This window comes from Hydra vulgaris, chromosome 15 (assembly GCF_038396675.1).
Source record: "Hydra vulgaris chromosome 15, alternate assembly HydraT2T_AEP".
Lineage (NCBI taxonomy): Eukaryota > Metazoa > Cnidaria > Hydrozoa > Anthoathecata > Hydridae > Hydra > Hydra vulgaris.
This window is the reverse complement of record NC_088934.1, coordinates 31,752,552-31,764,311: the sequence shown is the minus strand read 5'-3', so window position 1 is coordinate 31,764,311 and position 11,760 is coordinate 31,752,552. Positions and strand designations below refer to the sequence as shown.

Genomic DNA, 11,760 nt, shown 5'->3' with positions numbered 1-11,760 from the left:
GTTTAAGTTATTTCAAGAACTAAATTTTTCTTATGAATAAAAAGCATCAAAAATTACATAAATAAATCAGACTACTCCTATAATAGAAATGATTGAACCTAAAGAACTAATCGTATTTCAAGTAAGTAAACTCTGGGAAGTCTGCATATCTTCTAGGCATTCCTGCTAATCCTAAGAAATGCATTTTAATTCCTGATTATCAAAATTAGTTTATATTAATTAAAATGCATAAAATAAAAAAGATACATGTAATTAAGATGTAAGAATTAACGGAATTCAAATAAATTTTACTTGATTTGTTCGAAATTATGCTTATAACTTTATTAATATAAAATGGTCCTAAATTTTCCAAACCTTGGTTATCTATAAGTTTATAAATAATCTTATATCCTAAAGGGCTTAATTAATAAGAAAAAGCGTAATTAATTAAAATATCAAAGTATCAACTATTAATAAAAAATAAATAAATATTTTTAAAATAATTAATAAAAATAATGTTTCAAGTTTTATTTAAATTAGTAAATATTATTTTAGCAATAATAATACCTAATATACTAAGAAAAAAAGGTAATAATGTACTAATATTGTAAACCATATAAGGAAAATTATTTTTTATAATTATGAGTTAAAACATGTATCCAGAAAAATTACAAAATAATGTTAATAAAGTTAATGAAATAATAACTTTATGATCGCGTTCATGAATATTAGAAAAATTGCTTTTATTTTGTTGTGGGCTGTTAATAAACGCATAACAAATTAGTCTTAAAGAATAAAAAGCTTTGATAAATACAGCACTAATACTAATTCAAACAGAAAAAGATAAAAAATTTGAAAACAATGCTACTTCAACAATTAAATCTTTAGAATAAAATCCTGATAAAAACGGTAATCCCAATAGTGCTATGGATCCTATAATTATAAAAACAAATACTAAAGGTAGAAAATTTTTTAAAGCACCGTATTTTCTTATGTCTTGTTCATCATTTATAGCATGAACAGTAAATCCTGCACTAAGGAATAATAACGCTTTATAAAATCCGTGATTTATTAAATGAAACAAACTTAGGTCATAAAAAGAAAAACCACAAATCATTATCATATAACCTAATTGACTACAAGTAAAATATGCCATTACTTTTTTTAAATCATTTTGAACCGTTCCTATAGTTGCTGAAAAAAAAGAAGTTAAACTCCCTATAATAATGATCAAGATTAATACAGTAGATGAAAGTTCAAATATAGGTGACATTCTAATAATTAGAAATACCCCAGCTGTAACCATTGCAGCTGCATGAATTAAAGCCGAAACTGAAAAATAATGGAATATAAAGAATAAAAATATAATTAGTAATAGAAATTAGGAATATATCATTAAATTCAATAATCCATAATCCATAAATCCAAATCCATAAGTATATTATTCCAATTAGTAATCCAATATCTCCTAATTTATTTATAATCATTGCTTTAATTGCTGATTTATTAGCTTGTATTCTCGTATATCAAAAATTAATCAATAAATATGAGCATAATCCAACCCCTTCTCATCCTATAAAAAGTTGAATTAAATTTGAACTCGATATTAGTACGATCATAAAAAAAGTAAATAATGATAAGTAAGATATAAATCTTGATAAATGAGGGTCATCTTCCATATAAGAATAAGAAAACAAGTGAACAAAAAATGAAACAGTAACAACTAAGACTAGCATATTAATGGTTATTAAATCAAATTTTAGATTAAATGAGTTGCTTAATAGCCCTAAATTAAATCAATTTAATAAATTGTAATATAAAAAGCTATTATTAAAATTAATTTCATAAAAGACAATCCAAGAGTTTATAAGTGTTATAATAATAATAATAAAAGAAATTAATTTAGCGCATTTATTACCAAAAAATCTACCAAATAATCCACCTAATATGCTATTAAATAAAAGTAAAAGAATTATAATTAAAATCATGTTATAAATTTAATATATAAGTTAAAAAAGAGATAAAAAAATTTAGGATTTAATAAATAAAATAATGTATAGTATAAAATAAAACCTAAATAAATAGAATTCAAATATAAATTATTTTTATTCAAAGAAATATTATTATTTCAAGGAATATAAAAATTATTGTTTTGAAAAATTTTTATTATTCTTACATAAAAATCTATTCCAATACAAGTGATTAATAAACTGTTATAATATAATTATAATTGATCAAAGTAGAAATAAGAATAAATTTATTTAAAAATCCGAAAAAAGGAGGAATTCGTGCTATAGAAAAAAATTATTACAACTAAAGCAACTGTTAAAAATTTACTCTTTATTAAGTATCCGCTTCGTTCTATAATAAATTCTATATTGTTTTTATATAACACCAATATTATAATTATAAATAAGTTTGTAAACAAATAAATAAAAAGGTATAGTAAGCAAATTTCAATACCTATTATATTATTTAAGCTTAATGATATAATAATAAATCCAAGATTAGAAATACCACTATAAGCTATTAATTTTTTTATTTTAGTTTGATTAAATCCAGCAATAGTTCCTATAATTATTGATAGTGCTCCTAAAAGCATAAGCATTTCAAAATTACTATTGAATTTTAGTAAAATAATGAATATAGATAATTTACATAAAGAAGATAATAATAATATTAATACAAGAACAGATCCTTCATAAATATCAACAATTCAATAATGAAAAAGGGCTAAACCTAATTTAAATAAAAGAGAAAAAATTAATATAGAGTTGCCAAAAGAATGAAAAGAAGATGAATTACTAAATATAAAATTAAATAAACTTAAATCCAACAAAATTGAAATTTTAAATAAATAAGCAACACCCAAGAGAAAAAATCCAGATGAAATACTGCTTAAAATAAAATATTTTAAACTTGCTTCTAGACTTTTTATATTATTTCTATTAGAACCGATAAGAATTAATAAGGAAAAAGTTTGAATCTCTACAGAAAAATATAGTAGTATTAAATTATTAGACAGTATTATTATTATTATTATTATTGATAACAAGATAAAACCGTATAAGATTAAACTTTCTAATTTTAAATGTAAATTATTTAAAATAATAATAAATATTATTACACTAAATCACAAAAAAGAATTTGTTTTGACAAATTGTGTAATCATAATAAGTAAAATTATTAATGGTATTAAATAAAAAAAAACTGTATTTATTTAAATATAAATTTAATATAACAAAAACTACAAATGAAAATATTAATAAATTATTATAATCAAAGATCATGAAAATTATTACAGTTAAAGAATCGAACTTTAATTATACCAACCTGAAAAAGTTAGGAACCTCATCAATATATACATATGTATAAAAACAATCATACAACATCAACAAAATGTCAATATCATGAAGCAGCTTCAAAAGTAAAATGACGAGAATTAATAAAATGAGAATAATAAATTTTAAGTAAACAAACTGATAAAAATAATGTACCAATAATAGCATGATTTCCATGGAATTCTGTAGCTACAAAAAAAAATGGAACCATATACTGAATCAGATATACAAAAATTAGATTCTAAATATTCTAAAGCTTGTAAAAACGTAAACAATAGACCTAAAGTAATCGTGATTATTAAGCTAATTTAAGTTTGATTTTTGTTCTTTTGAATTAGACTGTGATGACATCAAGAAACACTTATTCCTGATGACAAAATAATAATAGTATTTAATAATGGAATGGAAAAAGGATTTAAGGTTATTTTTCCTAAAAGAGGTCAATTTATTCCTATTTCTATAGAAGGAGAAAGACTAGAATGAAATAATGCTCAAAAAAAAGAAAAGAAAAATAATATTTCTGAAATTATAAATAATATAAAACCTAGTTTTAAATCTGTTAGAACTAATTTAGTATGAGCCCCTTCTAAACTGGATTCTATAAATATATCTGTGAATAATAGAACCATGAATAAAATTATCAAAATAAAACATAATAATAGAGGATAATAAAATCCTTTATTAAAATAGGCAATAGCATTTAAAGTTAAATATAATACATCCATCGATATACAAAATGGTCAAGGATTAGGATTTACTAAGTGAAAAGGATGATAATGTTTTTTCATTAATGTAAGATTAAACTATCTTTTAAATTAATTAAACATAAAAGAGTGAAAACATAAGCTTGAATAATTAAAACACCTATTTCCAATATAATCATAAATATTAAAATCATTAATGGAAATAGATTAAAAGAAGAAGAAAAACATATCATTTTAAATATAAAATCAGAAAGAAAAGCTAATAAAATATGACCAGCTGTTAAATTAGCTGCAAAAAGCATTACTAAAGCTATAGGTCTAGAAATATGACTAGCTTACTCTATAAATACTAATAAAGGAGAAAGACCTAAATGAGCTCCTGTTGGCATAAACATACTTAAATAAGAACCTTTAAAATTAAAAAATCCAAATATTATTATTGATAGTCATATAAAGAATGATAATCCAAAAGTCAATGAAATATGAGTAGTAGGTGGTAAAGTAAATATAAAAAACCCTAGTAAATTAATTGATAAAAGATTAAAAAATAAAGTTGACAAAAATAATACAAATATTTGAGAATTATTTCCTAAATTTTCTTTTACAATTTGAAAAAAATAAATAATAATCATTTCAAAAAATAATTGAATTCTTGAAGGAATTATGAGACTAAAATTTAAAGCTATGAAAATTATAAATACAGATAATACTAATATTAAATGAGAATCAAATAAAAATCCGAAAATTTTAATAAGTAGAAAATGATCAAAGTAAGAAGACATTATAATTTTAAAATATTAGATAATCTAGAAAATTGTTTAAAATTTTTTTTATTTGATTCTAAGTAATTTGAAATAAAATTATTTCTTATATTAAGAATTTAACCTTAAACTTAATAAAATTATTAATAAAAATAATAATAATAATAAAACAAGATAGTGATTGAAATATAAGGATAAATCCAATTGAGACATTTTAAGCTTTATTAATAGATCAATTTATAAATTTTTCTTGAGAAACAGAATAAATAGAAATAGGCATAAAAGAGTGATTAAGACCACATAATTCTGAACATTGACCAAAAAATTTATCGGGTCTATTAATAATAAAATTTAATTGATTCAAACAACCTGGAATAGCATCTATTTTTACACCTAGAGACGGAACAGTTCAACAATGAATAACATTAGCGCTTGAGACAATTAATTTAATTTTTGTATTAACTGGTAAAACAAGATCATTATCAGTTTCAAGCAATCTAAAATCACCTTGATTTAAATCTGCGGTCGGAATCATATAAGAATCAAATTCTATGTTTGGTGAAAAATTAGAATATTCATATGATTAATATCATTAATGACCAACTATTTTTATAGTTAAAGAAGGTTCATCATTTTCATCAATAGAGTATAATAGAAGTAAAGAAGATATAGCTATAATAATTAATATAATAGCAGTTATTAATGTTCACACAATTTCAATAAAATTATTTTCTAATAAAAATTTGTTATAATTTTTGTTAACAATTACAGAAAATAATAATCACCCTACTAATACAAGAATAATTACCATATAAAACATAGTATCATCCTGAAAAAATATTAAGTTATTACTACAAGATGAAGCACTTTCCTGAAAAGAAAGTTGATTTGCTTCAGGAATGTCTATATAAATAAAATTATTAAATAATAAACAAATGAAAAAACTTATTAAAAATATTGAATTTATCATAAACAGAGGGTATTGGATTTGAATCAATACTAATAATTTTGAAGACTATTTGATCTACTTAATTGACCCTCTTTATTAAATAATTACTTTAAATTTTTAGATTCTTTCAAAATTTTTTTATTAGTTTTTTTAATTAACTAAATAAAACTTTATTCCTTTCGTACTAAAAGTCTAAAGTAATTTTATAGTTGTAGATAGAAACCTTCCTGTCTTGCGACGGAATGAACTCAAATCATGTATGATTTTAAAGATCAATCAGACCTACCCTCAGTAACTACTGCATTATTAGGATATCTTAATTCAACATAGAGTTGACAAACTTTGTTTTTAAGACAGTAAAAAATTCGTGTAGCCATTCATTCTCTCCATCAATTAAATGATAACTAATTATGCTACTTTACTACAGTCAGAATTACTGCATCCATTTAATATTATTTAAATTAGATTATAATTATTTATATATCATTGGGCAGGTTTCACCTTCAATATTTTAGAGGGCTATATTTTTGGTAAACAGCCGATTTTTTTATTTTGCCGAGTTCCTTTAGAAAAAATTTATTATTTATCCCAACTTGATTTAGATTTTTACAAAATGTGAATTAAAATTTTCTTGAAAAATATATAAATATATTCCTTATAAATTGAAAGTTGTATTACCTTAATCAATTTATTAAATTAAGAAAAAAATAGGATAAATTTATTATTGCTCTTTTAAAATTTTCATAATGTATTAAAGGAAATTTCATTACTATTTTCCACAAAAATGATAATAATTGACTATATTATAAAATTATAATTTTTCTAAAGTAAAGTTTTACGTAATATTTAAAATATAGCTGATTCTAAGCTTATTTACTTTTTGTCTAAATCATAAATTTATTTTTAAATGTTTATAAGGTTTATTGATGTTGGATATAAATTGTTTTTTACTCGTTAAATAATCTTTGCATTGAATAACTGCTTCTTTTTAAAAAAAATTACTTTTATAAATTTCATGAAAACCAGCTATCTCTTAACTCGATTAGTTTTTCACTGCCAATTGCAAATTATCCAAAAAATTTTATCATTTATTGGTTCATTCTATAAATTATTCACTATTAGATCGTTAAGTTTCGGGGATAATTAACTTTATAAATTATTTAGCCTTGTAGCTTGCTAATTATTATTTTATAAGCCCATTATGCAAAAGGTAAATGATTTTCATTTTTCAATATAAATTATTTGTTATTTTCCTTCACAGTACTAGTTCTATAGATATAATCAACTGTTTTATTTTGTAAACTCAAAGAAAAAATTTTGATTTCAATCGTCTTTACTTTCATAATGTTATTTTATAATTACTAAGATGTTTCAATTCATTTTAAGTTTAATCATTTGTGAAAAGATTATAACAATATTATTAATATTATTCTTATTGATTATTCTATTTTTATAATTTAAGTATTTAATTTAAAAATAAAGAGAAAGGAATCGAACCCTTATATTCTGGTCATGAGCCAAATAACTTTCCATTAGTTTACTCTTCCTCTTTTAGAAGATCAAATAATTAAAATTCTTAAAAATTTTCCTTGTCACCATACTTTTAACGAACTACCTTTTATAAACCACTCAACTCATTAATAATAAGGAATAAAAAAAACTCTTAGGTTTTCTTCTCCTCTAAAAGAGGATCACTTGACCCCCCCCCAGTCCAGGCGCCGCACTGGCGCACCCCCTGCTGTGGCTAACGCAGGGGGCCCCGCGCCGCACCAACCCCTTTTGAAGTGATTCTTGTCAAAGTTATAATACTGGGTAATTTATAATCATTAGAAATTTGGCTGTTCAGAGACAAATATATAGCAAAATATTCAAATGGATCACAATATAGTCTGGAATTTTTGAAAAATGTTATGATGAGTATTTTTAAATACACAACGTAAATGTATATTGCTGGTTGATGAAGTTTATATTAAATCCACATTAACTTATCATGGTGGTGTATTATTTGGAAATTCTGCTGATCAACCCGGTTTCTTGCCAAAACAATGTTGGCTATAATGGTAAAATATTTGTTTGGTGGGCCAGAGTTTTTAGTAAAAATGATTTCAATTAGTCACCTAGATTCTGATTTTCTTTTTAAACAATGCAAATGATTATTGAAACGATTAACACTCAACCCAATGCAAAACTGTAGTCAATTATTACTGATTGAAATAGAGTAAATCAAAAGTTGTTTAAAATGATAAATAAAATTGAAAAAAAGCCTTGGTTTGGAGATAATGAAAACACATTTTTGTTGTTTGATTATGTTCATGTCATGAAATGTGTTCGTATTATTTGGTTAACTGAAAAAAGCGGAGAATTAGTTTTTGAGTTTAAAGGTAACAAACATGTAGCAAAATGGAGTGATTTAGTAAATCTTTATGAGTTGGAATCTGCTAAACTTTTGAAACTTTGCAAATTCAATAAAATTTTCATCTCTCCAGGACCAAATGAGCGACAAAAGGATGACACTTGTTCACGAGTCTTCTGTGATGAAACGGTTGCTGCACTTAAAAATCATCCATCCATTTAAAAGGATGAAGTAATTGGCACCATCAAATTTATTTCTATATTTGTGACGTTTTTGAAAATTTGTGATGTGAAAGGTGTTGGAGCAGATATCCGTTATAAAGATGAGTTCCGTGCAGTTATAAGATCACACACAGACAAAAGCCTGCTATTCTTATTAGATGTGGCAGATATGGTTGAAAAAATAAAAAAATCATGCGCAAAACGTATTAAGCGGCTTACACCTTTGAATGTATTTCTCATGTGTGTAGGGGGTTAGTCAACATTGCAAGATTTTTTTTGGATCGTGGAACTGATTATGTTATCCTGGGGTGTTTTACAACTGATCCATTAGAAAAAAGTTTTAGCAAGTTTCGCCAGAGTTCTGGGGGAACCTATTTTATTACTGCTCATTCTGTCATAAAAAAAGTTAGAATCCAACATGCAAAACTTTTTTTACAGATAGAAATGGGTAGTTTTGATAATTGTACCAATGGTCATGCCTGTAAAAACTGTTTTATAAGTTTAAACGAGCAGGAGTGCGAAATTTTGATAACTTACCAGATCTCGAGAATAAAGTTCAAGCAGAATTATTACTTTCAATTATATATATTGCTGGTTATGTTCAAAGAAAAAGTGGCTATGATTATACTGATACACAATTTTATTATAAAAAATGTGGTGCCTACATTGAAAACTTGAATAAAGGAGGTCATGCTTTTCCCTTTGACAATATTGTTCAATGGTGCATATTTTGTTTGCTTTTATTTGAGCAGTTATCAAATGAATTTTGTCGAACATTTTTGATGAAGCAATTCTTATCTGTATCAAACAAGTTTCAATTTGGTATTTATGACCGACATTGCCGCACTTAAGCAAAAATTTTTCTAAAAAATCTAGCAATAATAAAGTCTCCAAGATGCTCCTAAAAGTCTAGGCAAAAGGTTTTAAAACTGTCATGAAAATGAGTTTTTATTTAAATGTTATTACATTATATAAGAAGTATATTATAGTTTATTAACTTTATTGTAGTTTTACTTTTAAAACAACTCATATATTTTGTTATTGTTATAGTTTTTTGCTCTCCTTATTCGCATCCTATTTACTTATTAGCGCTTTGCTCGGCCTCCAGTCAATAAAAATTTTGGCGCGTTGTCAAGGACTGTATTTGTAGAAGGCTATGGTTTAGACCAATCGTATTTAATTATAACCATCGCAAAACAAAACTATTTCATTCCATGTAAGTCTATCCATAAAGAATCGGCCTCAAGTCAAAAGATATTTTATCGCAATGTCAAGGCCTGTATTTCAATTAGGCTTAGGTTTTAATTGATGAAACTTAAGTGTGAAATGAAAAAAGTTTCGCTCAATTTTAAAGAATACATTTAAAAATTATTTCAGTATGACGTCACACTGCTCATTTAAATCAGCAGTATAACATATATATATATATATATATATATATATATATATATATATATATATATATATATATATATATATATATATATGTATATATATATATATGTATATGTATGTATATATATAAATATTATACTGCTGATTTAGATAAGCAGTGTGACGTCATACTAAAATAATTTTTAAATATATATATATATATATATATATATATATATATATATATATATATATATATATATATATATATATATATATATATATATATATATATATATATATATATATATATACATATATATATATATATAATGAATTTAGGTTTGAAAGAGCTGGAAATTAAAGAAAGAGAGAAAGTGGCTGTTTTTTGTAACCAATGGCTTCCAATTTTTGTGAAATTAGAAGTTAAGAAAATCCAGTAAAGGTAGAGTTTTAGTTTAAGAGATGGCAATTTAAATTAAGTTTCTTTTTTTTTTTTTTTTATTTGCATGAAAAGAAAGTTATGTATAAAGTTTTTTAATAACTTTTTCATTAAGAGATGATGAGGATATTGAAAAACTTGAAGCGATTTTTTATTTTCGTTTTAAAACATGCTCTGTGATTGACAGACAATTCTGTGATAAAAGGTATTATTTTAAATAACATTCTTGGTGGCAAAATTTGTTATGATGCAAGCAACATCGAGTGTGCGATTGGCGGCATTTTAAAACGAGCCAAAAAAAAATGTTTTCCTTAGATGTATTTATTTACCAATTACATCAAATATATTATTCTTTTTTCCTTTGGTAATGATAAGTTACAATACTGTGATTCAATTATTTATGCAATAACATTATTAATACCCTAATAAAGGTTTTCACACGTGTTGAATCCCTAACCACGTGTATATTAATTTAGGCTTTCTGGGGAAAAAAAGACTTCATTTCTGATATCAAGATACCTTTTTCTGTAGTTGTTAGAAGGGGAGTCTTTATGAGAATAAGCTGAATAAAATTAAACTTTGAATGAACAAAAAAATTTGGACGTCCAATAGCGTCTATTGAGAAAAATCCGAACTGTCTGTTTTGGAAGTCTTGGAGGTACTTTAGATGTCTAAAATAGTTGTACAAAAGTTGTTTTATTTGGTACGTGCGATTGAAGTTAATTTATATGGACGACCGAACGGACCGTTTTAAACGTATTATTTAGGTCCGTGTGCCAATTGGGTGGATAATATTGAAATAAAGTCATCAGGTTGCGATAAAAAAGTTTACTTTAATGAAAACGATATTAAGGACTTAAATAAAAGTTTGAATTATCATGAACATTTGATAGGCCAAAAGGTGAAAGCTACGAAAGAAATTGAAACCCCAAATATTTGTAACATTTTAAACAAAAGATGCAGAGTCTCCAAAGCAGGCTGAGGTGAAGTAACTTAAGGATAGTGGAAATTCCTGAAAATGCAAATGAAATCTGAAATCAAACTGAAGATAAGGTTTAGAATTTATTTTGCATAAAATTATGAGTAAAAAGAATTGAAAATGATATGGCACATTGTGTAGGATTTATTAAAAGAAGCACGATCCCGAATTATTGTATTAAAATTATTGAGATTTAAAGACAAATCAAATATCCTAAACGAAACAAAAGAATGCTATGAGGTCCTAATATCTGGGTGAGTAAATGTTTTTTGAAAGAGACGACAAATCTTCGTTAGAAGTTATTTACTGAAGCGAAAGAACAAAAATTAAAAAGAGAGAACGTTATTTTCAGGATTTGTTTTTTTTTTTAATATATATTTATTTCGCCTTCTACAATAAACACAATATTTATATATCGTCAGCTTACTATCAAAACTTCCAAAGTCCGATTTTTTCATTTTTGAGGTTTTGACTTAAATTGGTTAGTTTTCTCAATGCGCAGCTCTTTGCAAAACCACATAAATCTAATTGCCTCGGAAATTTTCCATGATATTCTTCTGCACATACTTGAAGTTTATGGAGTCAAAAAAATAACTTTATATGGTTTTGTTTTTATCTTAAAAAATAGCAAACTTTTATTTTTTATTATTTATATTA

At 24.3% G+C, this 11,760-nt stretch overlaps 2 pseudogenes; both read right to left on the bottom strand.

The window, feature by feature from the left end:
- Positions 1-205: 205 nt before the first annotated feature.
- LOC136091882 (uncharacterized) lies at positions 206-2,587 on the bottom strand (annotated as a pseudogene).
- A 2,430-nt stretch (positions 2,588-5,017) lies between these two features.
- On the bottom strand, positions 5,018-5,755 carry LOC136091881 (cytochrome c oxidase subunit 2-like; annotated as a pseudogene).
- Between the last annotated feature and the right edge of the window lie 6,005 nt (positions 5,756-11,760).